Below are 22779 nucleotides of genomic sequence, written 5' to 3' on the forward strand. Positions count from 1 at the left end.
ATAGAAAGCCCAAGATCGAGGACTTTTTGGCCAGAAACATGTTCAGGAGGTCAAAAGGGGACCTCTGTATAGCTGACTTATCATCAAAAGGTGTCTATAACTTTATATAGTTTGAATTTTCTTTTTAGGACACTTTGACCACAAATAAGTTCAAAATGTCAGATAAATAAATCTATATGGCTTATGAAGTACAAGAAGGAGTCTATGAGTATGTATAGAAAACGCAAGATCGAGGACTCTTTGGCCAGAAACATGTTTAGGAGGTCAAAAGGGGACCTCTGTATAGCTGATTTATCATCAAAAGGATTCTATAACTTTATATAGTTTGAAAAAATGTTAGGACACTTTGACCACAAATAAGTTCAAAAGGTCAGATATGGACATCTATATGGCTTATGAAGCATCAGAAGGAGTCTATGAGTATGTATAGAAAACGCAAGATCGAGGACTCGTTGGACAGAAATATGTTCTGGAGGTCAAAAGGGGCCCTCTGCATAGCTGATTTATCATCAAAAGGAGTCTATAACTTTCTATAGTTTGAAAAAATGTTAGGACACTTTGACCACAAATAAGTTCAAAAGGTCAGATATGGACATATATATGGCTTATGAAGCATCAGAAGGAGTCTATGAGTATGTATAGAAAATGCAAGATCAAGGACTCTTTGGCCAGAAACATGTTCAGGAGGTCAAAAGGGGACCTCTGTATAGCTGATTTATAATCAAAAGGATTCTATAACTTTATATAGTTTCAATTTTTTTTAGGACACTTTGACCACAAATAAGTTCAAAATGTCAGATATGGAAATCTATATGGCTTATGAAGCATCAGAAGGAGTCTATGAGTATGTATAGAAAACGCAAGATCGAGGACTCTTTGGCCAGAAACATGTTCAGGAGGTCAAAAGGGGACCTCTGTATAGCTGACTTATAATCAAAAGGATTCTATAACTTTATATAGTTTCAATTTTTTTTAGGACACTTTGACCACAAATAAGTTCAAAATGTCAGATATGGAAATCTATATGGCTTATGAAGCATCAGAAGTAGTCTATGAGTATGTATAGAAAACGCAAGATCGAGGACTCTTTGGCCAGAAACATGTTCAGGAGGTCAAAAGGGGACCTCTGTATAGCTGACTTATCATCAAAAGGAGTTTATAACTTTATATAGTTTGAATTTTTTTTAGGACACTTTGACCACAAATAAGTTCAAAATGTCAGATATGGAAATCTATATGGCTTATGAAGCACAAGAACGAGTCTATGAGTATGTATAGAAAGCCCAAGATCGAGGACTCTTTGGCCAGAAATATGTTCAGGAGGTCAAAAGGGGACCTCTGTATAGCTGATTTATCATCAAAAGGAGTCTATAACTTTCTATAGTTTGAAAAAATGTTAGGACACTTTGACCACAAATAAGTTCAAAAGGTCAGATATGGACATATATATGGCTTATGAAGCATCAGAAGGAATCTATGAGTATGTATAGAATGCCGCATATTGAGGACTCTTTGGCCAGAAATATGTTCAGGAGGTCAAAAGGGTACCTCTGTATACCTGACATCATCAAAAGGAGTCTATAACTTTATTTGGTTTGAAAAATGTTTAGGACACTTTGACCACAAATAAGTTCAAAAGGACAGATATGGACATCTATATGGCTTATGAAGCATCAGAAGGAGTCTATGAGTATGTATAGAAAACGCAAGATCGAGGACTCTTTGGCCAGAAATATGTTCAGGAGGTCAAAAGGGGCCCTCTGTATAGCTGATTTATCTTTAAAACGAGTATATAACTTTATATAGTTTGAAAAATTTTAGGACACTTTGACCACAAATATGTTCAAAATGTCAGATATGGAAATCTATATGGCTTATGAAGCATCAGAAGGAATCTATGAGTATGTATAGAAAGCCCAATATTGAGGACTCTTTGGCCAGAAACATGTTCAGGAGGTCAAAAGTGGACCTCTGTATAGCTGACATCATCAAAAGGAGTCTGTAACTTTATATAGTTTGAATTTTTTTTAGGACACTTTGACCACAAATAAGTTCAAAAGATCAGATATGGATATCTATATGGCTTATGAAGCATCAGAAGGAGTCTATGATTATCTATAGAAAGCATAAGATCGAGGACTCTTTGGCCAGAAATATGTTCTGGAGGTCAAAAGGGGCCCTCTGTATAGCTGATTTATCATCAAAAGGAGTCTATAACTTTCTATAGTTTGAAAAAATATTAGGACACTTTGACCACAAATAAGTTCAAAAGGTCAGATATGGACATCTATATGGCTTATGAAGCATCAGAAGAAATCTATGAGTATGTATAGAAAGCCCAAGATTGAGGACTCTTTGGCCAGAAACATGTTTAGGAGGTCAAAAGGGGACCTCTTTATAGCTGATTTATAATCAAAAGGAGTCTATAACTTTCTATAGTTTGAAAAATTTTGAGGACACTTTGACCACAAATAAGTTCAAAATGTCAGATATGGAAATCTATATGGCTTATGAAGCATCAGAAGGAGTCTATGAGTATGTATAGAAAACGCAAGATCGAGGACTCTTTGGCCAGAAACATGTTCAGGAGGTCAAAAGGGGACCTCTGTATAGCTGACTTATCATCAAAAGGAGTCTATAACTTTATATAGTTTGAATTTTTTTTAGGACACTTTGACCACAAATAAGTTCAAAATGTCAGATATGGACATCTATATGGCTTATGAAGCATCAGAAGCAGTCTATGAGTACGTATAGAAAGCCCAAGATCGAGGACTCTTTGGCCAGAAATATGTTCAGGAGGTCAAAGGGGGCCCTCTGTATAGCTGATTTATTATCAAAAGGAGTCTATAACTTTCTATAGTTTGAAAACTTTTGAGGACACTTTGACCACAAATAAGTTCAAAAGGTCAGATATGGACTTCTATATGGCTTATGAAGCATCAGAAGGAGTCTATGAGTATGTATAGAAAGCCCAAGATCGAGGACTCTTTGGCCAGAAACATGTTCAGGAGGTCAAAAGGGGACCTCTGTATAGCTGACTTATCATCAAAAGGAGTCTATAACTTTATATAGTTTGAATTTTTTTTAGGACACTTTGACCACAAATAAGTTCAAAATGTCAGATATGGAAATCTTTATGGCTTATGAAGCACAAGAAGGAGTCTATGAGTATGTATAGAAAGCCCAAGATCGAGGACTCTTTGGCCAGAAACATGTTCAGGAGGTCAAAAGGGGACCTCTGTATAGCTGACTTATCATCAAAAGGAGTCTATAACTTTATATAGTTTGAATTTTTTTTAGGACACTTTGACCACAAATAAGTTCAAAATGTCAGATATGGAAATCTATATGGCTTAAGAAGCACAAGAAGGAGTCTTTGAGTATGTATAGAAAGCCCAAGATCGAGGACTCTTTGGCCAGAAACATGTTCAGGAGGTCAAAAGGGGACCTCTGTATAGCTGACTTATCATCAAAAGGAGTCTATAACTTTATATAGTTTGAAAAAATATTAGGACACTTTGACCACAAATAAGTACAAAAGGTCAGATATGGACATCTATATGGCTCATGAAGTATCAGAAGGAGTCTATGAGTATGTATAGAAAACGCAAGATCGAGGACTCTTTGGCCAGAAATATGTTCAGGAGGTCAAAAGGGGCCCACTGTATAGCTGATTTATCTTTAAAAGGAGTCTATAACTTTATATAGTTTGAAAAATTTTAGGACACTTTGACCACAAATATGTTCAAAATGTCAGATATGGAAATCTATATGGCTTATGAAGCATCAGAAGGAATCTATGAGTATGTATAGAAAGCCCAATATTGAGGACTCTTTGGCCAGAAACATGTTCAGGAGGTCAAAAGTGGACCTCTGTATAGCTGACATCATCAAAAGGAGTCTGTAACTTTATATAGTTTGAATTTTTTTTAGGACACTTTGACCACAAATAAGTTCAAAAGATCAGATATGGATATCTATATGGCTTATGAAGCATCAGAAGGAGTCTATGATTATCTATAGAAAGCATAAGATCGAGGACTCTTTGGCCAGAAATATGTTCTGGAGGTCAAAAGGGGCCCTCTGTATAGCTGATTTATCATCAAAAGGAGTCTATAACTTTCTATAGTTTGAAAAAATGTTAGGACACTTTGACCACAAATAAGTTCAAAAGGTCAGATATGGACATCTATATGGCTTATGAAGCATCAGAAGAAATCTATGAGTATGTATAGAAAGCCCAAGATTGAGGACTCTTTGGCCAGAAACATGTTTAGGAGGTCAAAAGGGGACCTCTTTATAGCTGATTTATCATCAAAAGGAGTCTATAACTTTCTATAGTTTGAAAAATTTTGAGGACACTTTGACCACAAATAAGTTCAAAATGTCAGATATGGAAATCTATATGGCTTATGAAGCATCAGAAGGAGTCTATGAGTATGTATAGAAAACGCAAGATCGAGGACTCTTTGGCCAGAAACATGTTCAGGAGGTCAAAAGGGGACCTCTATATAGCTGACTTATCATCAAAAGGAGTCTATAACTTTATATAGTTTGAATTTTTTTTAGGACACTTTGACCACAAATAAGTTCAAAAGGTCAGATATGGACATCTATATGGCTTATGAAGCATCAGAAGGAATCTATGAGTATGTATAGAATGCCGCATATTGAGGACTCTTTGGCCAGAAATATGTTCAGGAGGTCAAAGGGGGCCCTCTGTATAGCTGATTTATCATCAAAAGGAGTCTATAACTTTCTATAGTTTGAAAAAATGTTAGGACACTTTGACCACAAATAAGTTCAAAATGTGAGATATGGAAATCTATATGGCTTATGAAGCATCAGAAGGAGTCTATGAGTATGTATAGAAAACGCAAGATCGAGGACTCTTTGGCCAGAAACATGTTCAGGAGGTAAAAAGGGGACCTCTGAATAGCTGACTTATCATCAAAAGGAGTCTATAACTTTATATAGTTTGAATTTTTTTTAGGACACTTTGACCACAAATAAGTTCAAAAAGTCAGATATGGAAATATATATGGCTTATGAAGCACAAGAAGGAGTCTATGAGTATGTATAGAAAGCCCAAGATCGAGGACTCTTTGGCCAGAAATATGTTCAGGAGGTCAAAAGGGGACCTCTGTATAGCTGATTTATCATCAAAAGGATTCTATAACTTTATATAGTTTGAAAAAATGTTAGGACACTTTGACCACAAATAAGTTCAAAATGTCAGATATGGAAATCTATATGGCTTATGAAGCATCAGAAGGAGTCTATGAGTATGTATAGAAAGCCCAAGATCGAGGACTCTTTGGCCAGAAATATGTTCTAGAGGTCAAAAGGGGCCCTCTGTATAGCTGATTTATCATCAAAAGGAGTCTATAACTTTCTATAGTTTGAAAAAATGTTAGGACACTTTGACCACAAATAAGTTCAAAAGGTCAGATATGGAAATCTATATGGCTTATGAAGCATCAGAAGGAGTCTATGAGCATATATAGAAAACGCAAGATCGAGGACTCTTTGGCCAGAAATATGTTCAGTAGGTCAAAAAGGGACCTCTGTATAGCTGATTTATCATCAAAAGGAGTCTATAACTTTCTATAGTTTGAAAACTTTTGAGGACACTTTGACCACAAATAAGTTCAAAAGGTCAGATATGGACATCTATATGGCTTAAGAAGCATCAGAAGAAATCTATGAGTATGTATAGAAAGCCGAATATTGAGGACTTTGGCCAGAAATATGTTCAGGAGGTCAAAGGGGGCACTCTGTATAGCTGATTTATCATCAAAAGGAGTCTATAACTTTCTATAGTTTGAAAACTTTTGAGGACACTTTGACCACAAATAAGTTCAAAAGGTCAGATATGGACATCTATATGGCTTAAGAAGCATCAGAAGAAATCTATGAGTATGTATAGAAAGCCCAAGATTGAGGACTCTTTGGCCAGAAACATGTTTAGGAGGTCAAAAGGGGACCTCTTTATAGCTGATTTATCATCAAAAGGAGTCTATAACTTTCTATAGTTTGATAAATTTTGAGGAGACTTTGACAACAAATAAGTTCAAAAGGTCAGATATGGACATTTATATGGCTTATGAAGCATCAGAAGTAGTCTATGAGTATGTATAGAAAGCCCAAGATCGAGGACTCTTTGGCCAGAAATATGTTCTGGAGGTCAAAAAGGGACCTCTGTATAGCTGACATCATCAAAAGGAGTCTATAACTTTATATAGTGTGAATTTTTTTAGGACACTTTGACCACAAATAAGTTCAAAATGTCAGATATGGAAATCTATATGGCTTATGAAGCATCAGAAGGAGTCTATGAGTATGTATAGAAAACGCAAGATCGAGGACTCTTTGGCCAGAAACATGTTCAGGAGGTCAAAAGGGGACCTCTGTATAGCTGATTTATAATCAAAAGGATTCTATAACTTTATATAGTTTGATTTTTTATTAGGACACTTTGACCACAAATAAGTTCAAAATGTCAGATATGGAAATCTATATGGCTTATGAAGCACAAGAACGAGTCTATGAGTTTGTATAGAAAGTCCAAGATCGAGGACTCTTTGGCCAGAAATATGTTCAGGAGGTCAAAAGGGGACCTCTGTGTAGCTGATTTATCATCAAAAGGAGTCTATAACTTTCTATAGTTTGAAAAAATGTTAGGACACTTTGACCACAAATAAGTTCAAAAGGTCAGATATGGACATCTATATGGCTTATGAAGCATCAGAAGGCGTCTATGAGTATGTATAGAAAACGCAAGATCGAGGACTCTTTGGCCAGAAATATGTTCAGAAGGGTCAAAAGGGGACCTCTGTATACATGACATCATCAAAAGGAGTCTATAACTTTATTTGGTTTGAAAAATGTTTAGGACACTTTGACCACAAATATGTTCAAAATGTCAGATATGGAAATATATATGGCTTATGAAGCATCAGAAGGAATCTATGAGTATGTATAGAACGCTGCATATTGAGGACTCTTTGGCCAGAAATATGTTCAGGAGGTCAAAGGGGGCCCTCTGTATAGCTGATTTGTCATCAAAAGGAGTCTATAACTTTCTATAGTTTGAAAAATTTTGAGGACACTTTGACCACAAATAAGTTCAAAAGTTCAGATATGGACTTCTATATGGCTTATGAAGCATCAGAAGGAGTCTATGAGTATGTATAGAAAGCCCAAGATCGAGGACTCTTTGGCCAGAAATACGTTAAGGAGGTCAAAAGAGGCCCTCTGTATAGCTGATTTATCATCAAAAGGAGTCTATAATTTTCTATAGTTTGAAAAAATGTTAGGACACTTTGACCACAAATAAGTTCAAAAGGTCAGATATGGACATATATATGGCTTATGAAGCATCAGAAGGAATCTATGAATATGTATAGAAAGCCGAATATTGAGGACTCTTTGGCCAGAAATATGTTCAGGAGGTCAAAGGGGGCCCTCTGTATAGCTGATTTATCATCAAAAGGAGTCTATAACTTTCTATAGTTTGAAAAATTTTGAGGACACTTTGACCACAAATAAGTTCAAAAGGTCAGATATGGACATCTATATGGCTTATGAAGCATCAGAAGTAATCTATGAGTATGTATAGAATGCCCAAGATTGAGGACTCATTGGCCAGAAACATGTTTAGGAGGTCAAAAGGAGACCTCTGTATAGCTGATTTATCATCAAAAGGAGTCTATAATTTTCTATAGTTTGAAAAAATGTTAGGACACTTTGACCACAAATAAGTTCAAAAGGTCAGATATGGACATATATATGGCTTATGAAGCATCAGAAGGAATCTATGAGTATGTATAGAAAGCCCAAGATCGAGGACTCTTTGGCCAGAAATACGTTAAGGAGGTCAAAAGAGGCCCTCTGTATAGCTGATTTATCATCAAAAGGAGTCTATAATTTTCTATAGTTTGAAAAAATGTTAGGACACTTTGACCACAAATAAGTTCAAAAGGTCAGATATGGACATATATATGGCTTATGAAGCATCAGAAGGAATCTATGAGTATGTATAGAAAGCAGAATATTGAGGACTCTTTGGCCAGAAACATGTTTAGGAGGTCAAAAGGGGACCTCTTTATAGCTGATTTATCATCAAAAGGAGTCTATAACTTTCTATAGTTTGAAAAATTTTGAGGACACTTTGACAACAAATAAGTTCAAAAGGTCAGATATGGACATCTATATGGCTTATGAAGCATCAGAAGGAGTCTATGAGTATGTATAGAAAGCCCAAGATCGAGGACTCTTTGGCCAGAAATATGTTCTGGAGGTCAAAAAGGGACCTCTGTATAGCTGACTTATCATCAAAAGGAGTCTATAACTTTATATAGTGTGAATTTTTTTAGGACACTTTGACCACAAATAAGTTCAAAATGTCAGATATGGAAATCTATATGGCTTATGAAGCATCAGAAGGAGTCTATGAGTATGTATAGAAAACGCAAGATCGAGGACTCTTTGGCCAGAAACATGTTCAGGAGGTCAAAAGGGGACCTCTATATAGCTGACTTATCATCAAAAGGAGTCTATAACTTTATATAGTTTGAATTTTTTTTTAGGACACTTTGACCACAAATAAGTACAAAATGTCAGATATGGAAATCTATATGGCTTATGAAGCACAAGAACGAGTCTATGAATATGTATAGAAAGCCCAAGATCGAGGACTCTTTGGCCAGAAATATGTTCAGGAGGTCAAAAAGGGACCTCTGTATAGCTGATTTATCATCAAAAGGAGTCTATAACTTTCTATAGTTTGAAAAAATGTTAGGACACTTTGACCACAAATAAGTTCAAAAGGTCAGATATGGACATCTATATGGCTTATGAAGCATCAGAAGGAATCTATGAGTATGTATAGAAAGCCCAATATTGAGGACTCTTTGGCCAGAAATATGTTCAGGAGGTCAAAAGGGTACCTCTGTATAGCTGACATCATCAAAAGGAGTCTATAACTTTATTTGGTTTGAAAAATGTTTAGGACACTTTGACCACAAAACAGTTCAAAAGGACAGATATGGACATCTATATGGCTTATGAAGCATCAGAAGGAGTCTATGAGTATGTATAGAAAGCCCAAGATCGAGGACTCTTTGGCCAGAAATATGTTCAGGATGTCAAAAGGGAACCTCTGTATAGCTGACTTATCATCAAAAGGAGTCTATAACTTTATATAGTTTGAAAAAATGTTAGGACACTTTGACCACAAATATGTTCAAAATGTCAGATATGGAAATCTATATGGCTTATGAAGCATCAGAAGGAGTCTATGAGTATGTATAGAAAGCCCAAGATCGAGGACTCTTTGGCCAGAAATATGTTCTGGAGGTCAAAAGGGGCCCTCTGTATAGCTGATTTATCATCAAAAGGAGTCTATAACTTTCTATAGTTTGAAAAAATGTTAGGACACTTTGACCACAAATAAGTTCAAAAGGTCAGATATGGAAATCTATATGGCTTATGAAGCATCAGAAGGAGTCTATGAGCATGTATAGAAAACGCAAGATCGAGGACTCTTTGGCCAGAAATATGTTCAGTAGGTCAAAAAGGGACCTCTGTATAGCTGATTTATCATCAAAAGGAGTCTATAACTTTCTATAGTTTGAAAACTTTTGAGGACACTTTGACCACAAATAAGTTCAAAAGGTCAGATATGGACATCTATATGGCTTAAGAAGCATCAGAAGAAATCTATGAGTATGTATAGAAAGCCGAATATTGAGGACTTTGGCCAGAAATATGTTCAGGAGGTCAAAGGGGGCACTCTGTATAGCTGATTTATCATCAAAAGGAGTCTATAACTTTCTATAGTTTGAAAACTTTTGAGGACACTTTGACCACAAATAAGTTCAAAAGGTCAGATATGGACATCTATATGGCTTAAGAAGCATCAGAAGAAATCTATGAGTATGTATAGAAAGCCCAAGATTGAGGACTCTTTGGCCAGAAACATGTTTAGGAGGTCAAAAGGGGACCTCTTTATAGCTGATTTATCATCAAAAGGAGTCTATAACTTTCTATAGTTTGAAAAATTTTGAGGACACTTTGACAACAAATAAGTTCAAAAGGTCAGATATGGACATCTATATGGCTTATGAAGCATCAGAAGTAGTCTATGAGTATGTATAGAAAGCCCAAGATCGAGGACTCTTTGGCCAGAAATATGTTCTGGAGGTCAAAAAGGGACCTCTGTATAGCTGACATCATCAAAAGGAGTCTATAACTTTATATAGTGTGAATTTTTTTAGGACACTTTGACCACAAATAAGTTCAAAATGTCAGATATGGAAATCTATATGGCTTATGAAGCATCAGAAGGAGTCTATGAGTATGTATAGAAAACGCAAGATCGAGGACTCTTTGGCCAGAAACATGTTCAGGAGGTCAAAAGGGGACCGCTGTATAGCTGATTTATAATCAAAAGGATTCTATAACTTTATATAGTTTGAATTTTTATTAGGACACTTTGACCACAAATAAGTTCAAAATGTCAGATATGGAAATCTATATGGCTTATGAAGCACAAGAACGAGTCTATGAGTTTGTATAGAAAGTCCAAGATCGAGGACTCTTTGGCCAGAAATATGTTCAGGAGGTCAAAAGGGGACCTCTGTGTAGCTGATTTATCATCAAAAGGAGTCTATAACTTTCTATAGTTTGAAAAAATGTTAGGACACTTTGACCACAAATAAGTTCAAAAGGTCAGATATGGACATCTATATGGCTTATGAAGCATCAGAAGGCGTCTATGAGTATGTATAGAAAACGCAAGATCGAGGACTCTTTGGCCAGAAATATGTTCAGAAGGGTCAAAAGGGGACCTCTGTATACATGACATCATCAAAAGGAGTCTATAACTTTATTTGGTTTGAAAAATGTTTAGGACACTTTGACCACAAATATGTTCAAAATGTCAGATATGGAAATATATATGGCTTATGAAGCATCAGAAGGAATCTATGAGTATGTATAGAACGCTGCATATTGAGGACTCTTTGGCCAGAAATATGTTCAGGAGGTCAAAGGGGGCCCTCTGTATAGCTGATTTGTCATCAAAAGGAGTCTATAACTTTCTATAGTTTGAAAAATTTTGAGGACACTTTGACCACAAATAAGTTCAAAAGTTCAGATATGGACTTCTATATGGCTTATGAAGCATCAGAAGGAGTCTATGAGTATGTATAGAAAGCCCAAGATCGAGGACTCTTTGGCCAGAAATACGTTAAGGAGGTCAAAAGAGGCCCTCTGTATAGCTGATTTATCATCAAAAGGAGTCTATAATTTTCTATAGTTTGAAAAAATGTTAGGACACTTTGACCACAAATAAGTTCAAAAGGTCAGATATGGACATATATATGGCTTATGAAGCATCAGAAGGAATCTATGAATATGTATAGAAAGCCGAATATTGAGGACTCTTTGGCCAGAAATATGTTCAGGAGGTCAAAGGGGGCCCTCTGTATAGCTGATTTATCATCAAAAGGAGTCTATAACTTTCTATAGTTTGAAAAATTTTGAGGACACTTTGACCACAAATAAGTTCAAAAGGTCAGATATGGACATCTATATGGCTTATGAAGCATCAGAAGTAATCTATGAGTATGTATAGAATGCCCAAGATTGAGGACTCATTGGCCAGAAACATGTTTAGGAGGTCAAAAGGAGACCTCTGTATAGCTGACTTATCATCAAAAGGAGTCTATAACTTTATATAGTTTGAATTTTTTTTAGGACACTTTGACCACAAATAAGTTCAAAAGGTCAGATATGGACATCTATATGGCTTATGACGCATCAGAAGGAGTCTATGAGTATGTATAGAAAGCCCAAGATCGAGGACTCTTTGGCCAGAAATACGTTAAGGAGGTCAAAAGAGGCCCTCTGTATAGCTGACATCATCAAAAGGAGTCTATAACTTTATTTGGTTTGAAAAATGTTTAGGACACTTTGACCACAAAAAAGTTCAAAAGGACAGATATGGACATCTATATGGCTTATGAAGCATCAGAAGGAGTCTATGAGTATGTATAGAAAGCCCAAGATCGTGGACTCTTTGGCCAGAAATATGTTCAGGATGTCAAAAGGGGACCTCTGTATAGCTGACTTATCATCAAAAGGAGTCTATAACTTTATATAGTTTGAAAAAATGTTAGGACACTTTGACCACATATATGTTCAAAATGTCAGATATGGAAATCTATATGGCTTATGAAGCATCAGAAGGAGTCTATGAGTATGTATAGAAAGCCCAAGATCGAGGACTCTTTGGCCAGAAATATGTTCTGGAGGTCAAAAGGGGCCCTCTGTATAGCTGATTTATCATCAAAAGGAGTCTATAATTTTCTATAGTTTGAAAAAATGTTAGGACACTTTGACCACAAATAAGTTCAAAAGGTCAGATATGGACATATATATGGCTTATGAAGCATCAGAAGGAATCTATGAGTATGTATAGAAAGCAGAATATTGAGGACTCTTTGGCCAGAAACATGTTTAGGAGGTCAAAAGGGGACCTCTTTATAGCTGATTTATCATCAAAAGGAGTCTATAACTTTCTATAGTTTGAAAAATTTTGAGGACACTTTGACAACAAATAAGTTCAAAAGGTCAGATATGGACATCTATATGGCTTATGAAGCATCAGAAGGAGTCTATGAGTATGTATAGAAAGCCCAAGATCGAGGACTCTTTGGCCAGAAATATGTTCTTGAGGTCAAAAAGGGACCTCTGTATAGCTGACTTATCATCAAAAGGAGTCTATAACTTTATATAGTGTGAATTTTTTTAGGACACTTTGACCACAAATAAGTTCAAAATGTCAGATATGGAAATCTATATGGCTTATGAAGCATCAGAAGGAGTCTATGAGTATGTATAGAAAGCCCAAGATCGAGGACTCTTTGGCCAGAAATATGTTCTTGAGGTCAAAAAGGGACCTCTTTATAGCTGATTTATCATCAAAAGGAGTCTATAACTTTCTATAGTTTGAAAAATTTTGAGGACACTTTGACAACAAATAAGTTCAAAAGGTCAGATATGGACATCTATATGGCTTATGAAGCATCAGAAGGAGTCTATGAGTATGTATAGAAAGCCCAAGATCGAGGACTCTTTGGCCAGAAATATGTTCTTGAGGTCAAAAAGGGACCTCTGTATAGCTGACTTATCATCAAAAGGAGTCTATAACTTTATATAGTGTGAATTTTTTTAGGACACTTTGACCACAAATAAGTTCAAAATGTCAGATATGGAAATCTATATGGCTTATGAAGCATCAGAAGGAGTCTATGAGTATGTATAGAAAACGCAAGATCGAGGACTCTTTGGCCAGAAACATGTTCAGGAGGTCAAAAGGGGACCTCTGTATAGCTGATTTATAATCAAAAGGATTCTATAACTTTATATAGTTTCAATTTTTTTTGGGACACTTTGACCACAAATAAGTTCAAAATGTCAGATATGGAAATCTATATGGCTTATGAAGCATCAGAAGGAGTCTATGAGTATGTATAGAAAACGCAAGATCGAGGACTCTTTGGCCAGAAACATGTTCAGGAGGTCAAAAGGGGACCTCTATATAGCTGACTTATCATCAAAAGGAGTCTATAACTTTATATAGTTTGAATTTTTTTTTAGGACACTTTGACCACAAATAAGTTCAAAATGTCAGATATGGAAATCTATATGGCTTATGAAGCACAAGAACGAGTCTATGAATATGTATAGAAAGCCCAAGATCGAGGACTCTTTGGCCAGAAATATGTTCAGGAGGTCAAAAAGGGACCTCTGTATAGCTGATTTATCATCAAAAGGAGTCTATAACTTTCTATAGTTTGAAAAAATGTTAGGACACTTTGACCACAAATAAGTTCAAAAGGTCAGATATGGACATATATATGGCTTATGAAGCATCAGAAGGAATCTATGAGTATGTATAGAATGCCGCATATTGAGGACTCTTTGGCCAGAAATATGTTCAGGAGGTCAAAGGGGGCCCTCTGTATAGCTGATTTATCATCAAAAGGAGTCTATAACTTTCTATAGTTTGAAAAAATGTTAGGACACTTCGACCACAAATAAGTTCAAAAGGTCAGATATGGACATCTATAAGGCTTATGAAGCATCAGAAGGAATCTATGAGTATGTATAGAAAGCCCAATATTGAGGACTCTTTGGCCAGAAATATGTTCAGGAGGTCAAAAGGGTACCTCTGTATAGCTGACATCATCAAAAGGAGTCTATAACTTTATTTGGTTTGAAAAATGTTTAGGACACTTTGACCACAAAAAAGTTCAAAAGGACAGATATGGACATCTATATGGCTTATGAAGCATCAGAAGGAGTCTATGAGTATGTATAGAAAGCCCAAGATCGAGGACTCTTTGGCCAGAAATATGTTCAGGATGTCAAAAGGGGACCTCTGTATAGCTGACTTATCATCAAAAGGAGTCTATAACTTTATATAGTTTGAAAAAATGTTAGGACACTTTGACCACATATATGTTCAAAATGTCAGATATGGAAATCTATATGGCTTATGAAGCATCAGAAGGAGTCTATGAGTATGTATAGAAAGCCCAAGATCGAGGACTCTTTGGCCAGAAATATGTTCTGGAGGTCAAAAGGGGCCCTCTGTATAGCTGATTTATCATCAAAAGGAGTCTATAACTTTCTATAGTTTGAAAAAATGTTAGGACACTTTGACCACAAATAAGTTCAAAAGGTCAGATATGGAAATCTATATGGCTTATGAAGCATCAGAAGGAGTCTATGAGCATGTATAGAAAACGCAAGATCGAGGACTCTTTGGCCAGAAATATGTTCAGTAGGTCAAAAGGGGACCTCTGTATAGCTGATTTATCATCAAAAGGAGTCTATAACTTTCTATAGTTTGAAAACTTTTGAGGACACTTTGACCACAAATAAGTTCAAAAGGTCAGATATGGACATCTATATGGCTTAAGAAGCATCAGAAGAAATCTATGAGTATGTATAGAAAGCCGAATATTGAGGACTTTGGCCAGAAATATGTTCAGGAGGTCAAAGGGGGCACTCTGTATAGCTGATTTATCATCAAAAGGAGTCTATAACTTTCTATAGTTTGAAAACTTTTGAGGACACTTTGACCACAAATAAGTTCAAAAGGTCAGATATGGACATCTATATGGCTTAAGAAGCATCAGAAGAAATCTATGAGTATGTATAGAAAGCCCAAGATTGAGGACTCTTTGGCCAGAAACATGTTTAGGAGGTCAAAAGGGGACCTCTTTATAGCTGATTTATCATCAAAAGGAGTCTATAACTTTCTATAGTTTGAAAAATTTTGAGGACACTTTGACAACAAATAAGTTCAAAAGGTCAGATATGGACATCTATATGGCTTATGAAGCATCAGAAGGAGTCTATTAGTATGTATAGAAAGCCCAAGATCGAGGACTCTTTGGCCAGAAATATGTTCTGGAGGTCAAAAAGGGACCTCTGTATAGCTGACATCATCAAAAGGAGTCTATAACTTTATAAAGTGTGAATTTTTTTAGGACACTTTGACCACAAATAAGTTCAAAATGTCAGATATGGAAATCTATATGGCTTATGAAGCATCAGAAGGAGTCTATGAGTATGTATAGAAAACGCAAGATCGAGGACTCTTTGGCCAGAAACATGTTCAGGAGGTCAAAAGGGGACCTCTGTATAGCTGATTTATAATCAAAAGGATTCTATAACTTTATATAGTTTGAATTTTTATTAGGACACTTTGACCACAAATAAGTTCAAAAGTTCAGATATGGACTTCTATATGGCTTATGAAGCATCAGAAGGAGTCTATGAGTATGTATAGAAAGCCCAAGATCGAGGACTCTTTGGCCAGAAATACGTTAAGGAGGTCAAAAGAGGCCCTCTGTATAGCTGATTTATCATCAAAAGGAGTCTATAATTTTCTATAGTTTGAAAAAATGTTAGGACACTTTGACCACAAATAAGTTCAAAAGGTCAGATATGGACATATATATGGCTTATGAAGCATCAGAAGGAATCTATGAGTATGTATAGAAAGCAGAATATTGAGGACTCTTTGGCCAGAAACATGTTCAGGAGGTCAAAAGGGGACCTCTTTATAGCTGATTTATCATCAAAAGGAGTCTATAACTTTCTATAGTTTGAAAAATTTTGAGGACACTTTGACAACAAATAAGTTCAAAAGGTCAGATATGGACATCTATATGGCTTATGAAGCATCAGAAGGAGTCTATGAGTATGTATAGAAAGCCCAAGATCGAGGACTCTTTGGCCAGAAATATGTTCTGGAGGTCAAAAAGGGACCTCTGTATAGCTGACTTATCATCAAAAGGAGTCTATAACTTTATATAGTGTGAATTTTTTTAGGACACTTTGACCACAAATAAGTTCAAAATGTCAGATATGGAAATCTATATGGCTTATGAAGCATCAGAAGGAGTCTATGAGTATGTATAGAAAACGCAAGATCGAGGACTCTTTGGCCAGAAACATGTTCAGGAGGTCAAAAGGGGACCTCTGTATAGCTGATTTATAATCAAAAGGATTCTATAACTTTATATAGTTTCAATTTTTTTTAGGACACTTTGACCACAAATAAGTTCAAAATGTCAGATATGGAAATCTATATGACTTATGAAGCATCAGAAGGAGTCTATGAGTATGTATAGAAAACGCAAGATCGAGGACTCTTTGGCCAGAAACATGTTCAGGAGGTCAAAAGGGGACCTCTATATAGCTGACTTATCATCAAAAGGAGTCTATAACTTTATATAGTTTGAATTTTTTTTAGGACACTTTGACCACAAATAAGTTCAAAATGTCAGATATGGAAATCTATATGGCTTATGAAGCACAAGAACGAGTCTATGAATATGTATAGAAAGCCCAAGATCGAGGACTCTTTGGCCAGAAATATGTTCAGGAGGTCAAAAAGGGACCTCTGTATAGCTGATTTATCATCAAAAGGAGTCTATAACTTTCTATAGTTTGAAAAAATGTTAGGACACTTTGACCACAAATAAGTTCAAAAGGTCAGATATGGACATATATATGGCTTATGAAGCATCAGAAGGAATCTATGAGTATGTATAGAATGCCGCATATTGAGGACTCTTTGGCCAGAAATATGTTCAGGAGGTCAAAGGGGGCCCTCTGTATAGCTGATTTATCATCAAAAGGAGTCTATAACTTTCTATAGTTTGAAAAAATGTTAGGACACTTTGACCACAAATATGTTCAAAATGTCAGATATGGAAATCTATATGGCTTATGAAGCATCAGAAGGAGTCTATGAGTATGTATAGAAAGCCCAAGATCGAGGACTCTTTGGCCAGAAATATGTTCTGGAGGTCAAAAGGGGCCCTCTGTATAGCTGATTTATCATCAAAAGGAGTCTATAACTTTCTATAGTTTGAAAAAATGTTAGGACACTTTGACCACAAATAAGTTCAAAAGGTCAGATATGGAAATCTATATGGCTTATGAAGCATCAGAAGGAGTCTATGAGCATGTATAGAAAACGCAAGATCGAGGACTCTTTGGCCAGAAATATGTTCAGTAGGTCAAAAGGGGACCTCTGTATAGCTGATTTATCATCAAAAGGAGTCTATAAATTTTTTTATAGTTTGAAAACTTTTGAGGACACTTTGACCACAAATAAGTTCAAAAGGTCAGATATGGACATCTATATGGCTTAAGAAGCATCAGAAGAAATCTATGAGTATGTATAGAAAGCCGAATATTGAGGACTTTGGCCAGAAATATGTTCAGGAGGTCAAAGGGGGCACTCTGTATAGCTGATTTATCATCAAAAGGAGTCTATAACTTTCTATAGTTTGAAAACTTTTGAGGACACTTTGACCACAAATAAGTTCAAAAGGTCAGATATGGACATCTATATGGCTTATGAAGCATCAGAAGGAGTCTATGAGTATGTATAGAAAGCCCAAGATCGAGGACTCTTTGGCCAGAAATATGTTCTGGAGGTCAAAAAGGGACCTCTGTATAGCTGACATCATCAAAAGGAGTCTATAACTTTATATAGTTTGAATTTTTATTAGGACACTTTGACCACAAATAAGTTCAAAATGTCAGATATGGACATCTATATGGCTTATGAAGCATCAGAAGGAGTTGGACTATATGAATAGAAAGCCCAAGATCGAGGACTCTTTGGCCAAAAATATGTTCCTTGGGTCAAATATGGACTTCTGTATGGCTGACGTAACATCAGAAAAAGTCAACGAGTATAAATGGAAAGGTCAAGTTTCGAGTACTCCTTGGCCAGAAAAAAATTCAGTATGTGAAATTTGGACCTTTGTCAGGATGATATAACATCTTTAAGGACTCTTTGGCCAGAAATATGTTCAGTAGGTCAAAAGCGTACCTATGTATAGCTCATTGTTATAACATTATGTGCTTTGCACAAACGATCTAACGTTGAGCACCATTAAAGAAACATAGGTTATGCACTTCGTGCATTGCATTGCACACCAAAACTAACTCGATGCCATGATCATTAGAGAGATACCATATGTGTTGTTGCTTTGCACAAACTGTCTAACATTGTGTATTGAAGAATAACATATAGTCTGTGCACTACCTGCATTGCATTGCACAACAGAACTACCTCATTCCCATGTTGATTAAAGACATAACGTGTGTTGTTGCATTACATTGCATTGTACAAACGATCTAACGTTGTGCACTGAAGAATAACATATAGGTTATGCACTTTTCGCATTGCATTGCACACCAGAACTACCTCATTCCCATGTTGATTAAAGACATAACGAGTGTTTTTGCATTGCATTGTATTGCATTATATTGATTTGCATTGCTTTGCACTGCACTGCATTGCATTGCATTGAACTAACGATCTAACGTTGTGCACTGAAGAATAACATATAGGTATGCACTTTTTGCACTGCATTGCATTGCACACCAGAACTACCTCATTCCCATGTTGATTAAAGAGATAACGTTTGTTGGTGCATTGCATTGCATTGTACAAACGATCTAACGTTGTGCACTGAAGAATAACATATAGGTTATGCTCTTTTCGTATTGCATTGCACACCAGAACAAAATCATTCCCATGTTCATTATAAAGATGATATGTGTGTTGTTGCATTGTATTGCATTGCATTGCATTGCATTGCATTGCTTTGCTTTGCTTTGTATTGCATTGGATTGCATTACATTGCACTAACGATCTAACGTTGTGCACTGAAGAGTAACATATAGGTATGCACTTTTAGCATTTGCATTGCATTGCACACCAGAACAAAATCATTCCCATGTTCATTAAAGACATAAAGTGTGTTGTTGCATTACATTGCATTGCACTGCACAAACGATCTTACGTTGTGCACTGAAGAAAAACATATAGGTTATGCACTTTTTGCATTGCATTGCATTGCACACCAGAACTAAATCATTCCCATGTTCATTAAAGAGATAATGTGTGTTTTTGCATTGCATTGTATTGCATTGCATTGCATTGCATTGCATTGCTTTGCAATGCTTTGCACTGCATTGCAATGCTTTGCACTGCATTGCAATGCTTTGCACTGCATTGCAATGCATTGCATTGCACTAACGATCTAACTTTGTGCACTGATGAATAACATATAGGTTATGCACTTTTCGCATTGCATTGCACACCAGAACTACCTCATTCCCAAGTTCATTATAGAGATGATATGTTGTTGCATTGCATTGCATTGCATTGCACTAACGATCTAACGTTGTGCACTGAAGAATAACATATAGGTTATGCACTTTTTGCATTGCATTGCATTGCACACCAGAACTATCTCGTTGATTAAAGACATAACGTGTGTTGTTGCATTGCATTGTATTGCATTGATTTGCATTGCTTTTGCATTGATTTGCATTGCTTTGCACTGCATTGCATTGCACTAACGATCTAACGTTGTGCACTGTAGAATAACATATAAGGTTATGCACTTTTGCATTGCATTGCACACTAGAACTAAATCATTCTCATGTTCATTAAAGAGATAACGTGTGTTGTTGCATTGCATTGCATTGCACTAGCGATGTAACGTTGTGCACCGTAGAATAACATATAGGTTATGCACTTTTGCATTGCATTGCACACTAGAACTAAATCATTCTCATGTTCATTAAAGAGATAACGTGTGTTGTTGCATTGCATTGCATTGCACTAGCGATGTAACGTTGTGCACTGAAGAATAACATATAGGTTATGCACTTTTTGCAATGCATTGCATTTCACACTAGAACTTAACCATTCCCATGTTCATTAAAGAGATGGTATCTGTGTTGTTGCATTGCATTGTACACTAACGAGCTAACGTTGTGCACTGAAGAATAACATATAGGTTATGCACTTTTCGCATTGCATTGCATTGCACACTAGAACTTAACCATTCCCATGTTCATTAAAGAGATAACGTTTGTTGGTGCATTGCACTGCATTTAGCAAACGATCTAATGTTGTGCACTGAAGAATAACATATAGGTTATGCTCTTTTCGCATTGCAATTGCACACCAGAACAAAATCATTCCCAAATTCATTATAGAGATGATATGTGTGTTGTTGCATTGCATTGCATTGAATTGCATTGCACTAACGATCTACCGTTGTGCACTGAAGAATAACATATAGGTTATGCACTTTTTGCATTGCATTGCATTGCACACTAGAACTTAACCATTCCCATGTTCATTAAAGAGATGGTATGTGTGTTGTTGCATTGCACTGCACTAACGATCTAACGTTGTGCACTGAAGAATAACATATGGGTTATGCACTTCTTGCATTGCATTGCACACCAGAACTAACTCAATCCCATGTTCATTAAAGAGATAACGTGTGCTGTTGCATTGCATTGCACTAACGATCTAACGTTGTGCATTGAAGAATAACATATAGGCTATGCACTTCTTGCATTGCATTACACACCAGAAGTAACTCATTCCCAAGCTCCATTGCGTTTTGCTTTGAGGAAATACAATATGTGCTATTGCATTGCATTTCACACAAGATCAAACTTTGTGCATTGAAGAATAACATATAAGCTATGAGTGCATCACAAACATACAATAACTATCTCATTCCGATGTGCATTGAAGAGATACCATTTTTGGAGTTACATTCCACTGCATAAAAGATCTAACTGATATAGTTAGATACAATAATAATACATTATTTTTCAACGCTAATTCTTAGATCGTTTGTGCAATGCAACACTCATGTTATGTTTTCATTGCACATGAGGTATGAAGTAGTTTATTATATGCATTGTAACGCAAGAGGTAAATGCAATAATTTCCCTTAAAAGAAAAAATGAATAAGTTAGTTATTGTGCAATGCCAATGCACATGTCATGTGTCAAATCAGGCCTACAGAGGTATATTTTTGACCTACAGAACATATTTTCTGTCCAAAGAGTTCTTACTGACTTCTTACTTACTGACTTCTTGTGATGTTGTATTAGCAAGACAGTAGTCCATGTTTGGTCAAACATATTTCACATATTGCACATATTTCTGACCCAAGAGTAATCAATCTTAAACTTTCTATACATTCTCGTAGAATCTTTCTGATGTTACATCAGCCATACAGTCCATTACAAATCAGTCCATTTTTGACCTACTGAACACATTTCTGGATAAAGAGTCCTTGAACATTAGTAAGTACTAAACATACAAGACTGACTTCTTGTGATGTTATATAAGCCAGACAGTAGTCCATATTTGACTGATTGAACATATTTTTAGCAAAAGAGTCCTCGATCTTGGGCTTTCTATAAATACTCATAGTCCAACTCCTTCTGAAGCTTCATAAGCCATATAGATGTCCATATCTGACCTTTTGAACTCATTTGTGGTCAAAGTGTCCTAAAAAATGTTCAAATCAAATAAAGATATAGACTCCTTTTGATGATAAATCAGCTATACAGAGAGCCCCTTTTGACCTCATGAACATAATTCTGGCCAAAGAATCCTCGATCTTGGGCTTTCTATACATACTCATAGACTCCTTCTGATGCTTCATAAGCCATATAGATGTCCATATCTGACCTTTTGAACTTATTTGTGGTCAAAGTGTCCTAACATTTTTTCAAACTATAGAAAGTTATAGACTCCTTTTGATGATAAATCAGCTATACAGAGGGCCCCTTTTGACCTTCAGAAAATATTTCTGGCCAAAGAGTCCTCGATCTTATGCTTTCTATACATACTCATAGACTGCTTCTGATGCTTCATAAGCCATATAGATTTCCATGTCTGACATTTTGAACTTATTTGTGGTCAAAGTGTCCTAAAAAAAATTCAACATTTTTCAATATGGACATTTAGATGTCCATATCTGACCTTTTGAACTTATTTGTGGTCAAAGTGTCCTCAAAAGTTTTCAAACTTTAGAAAGTTATAGACTCCTTTTGATGATAAATCAGCTATACAGAGGTCCCCTTTTGACCTCCTTAACGTATTTCTGGCCAAAGAGTCCTCGATCTTGGGCTTTCTATACATACTCATAGACTCCTTCTGATGCTTCATAAGCCATATAGATGTCCATATCTGACCTTTTGAACTTATTTGTGGTCAAAGTGTCCTCAAAAGTTTTCAAACTTTAGAAAGTTATAGACTCCTTTTGATGATAAATCAGCTATACAGAGGTCCCCTTTTGACCTCCTTAACGTATTTCTGGCCAAAGAGTCCTCGATCTT

Source organism: Abramis brama, assembly GCF_963993115.1.
Source record: "Abramis brama genome assembly, chromosome: 14".
Classification (NCBI taxonomy): Eukaryota; Metazoa; Chordata; class Actinopteri; order Cypriniformes; family Leuciscidae; genus Abramis; species Abramis brama.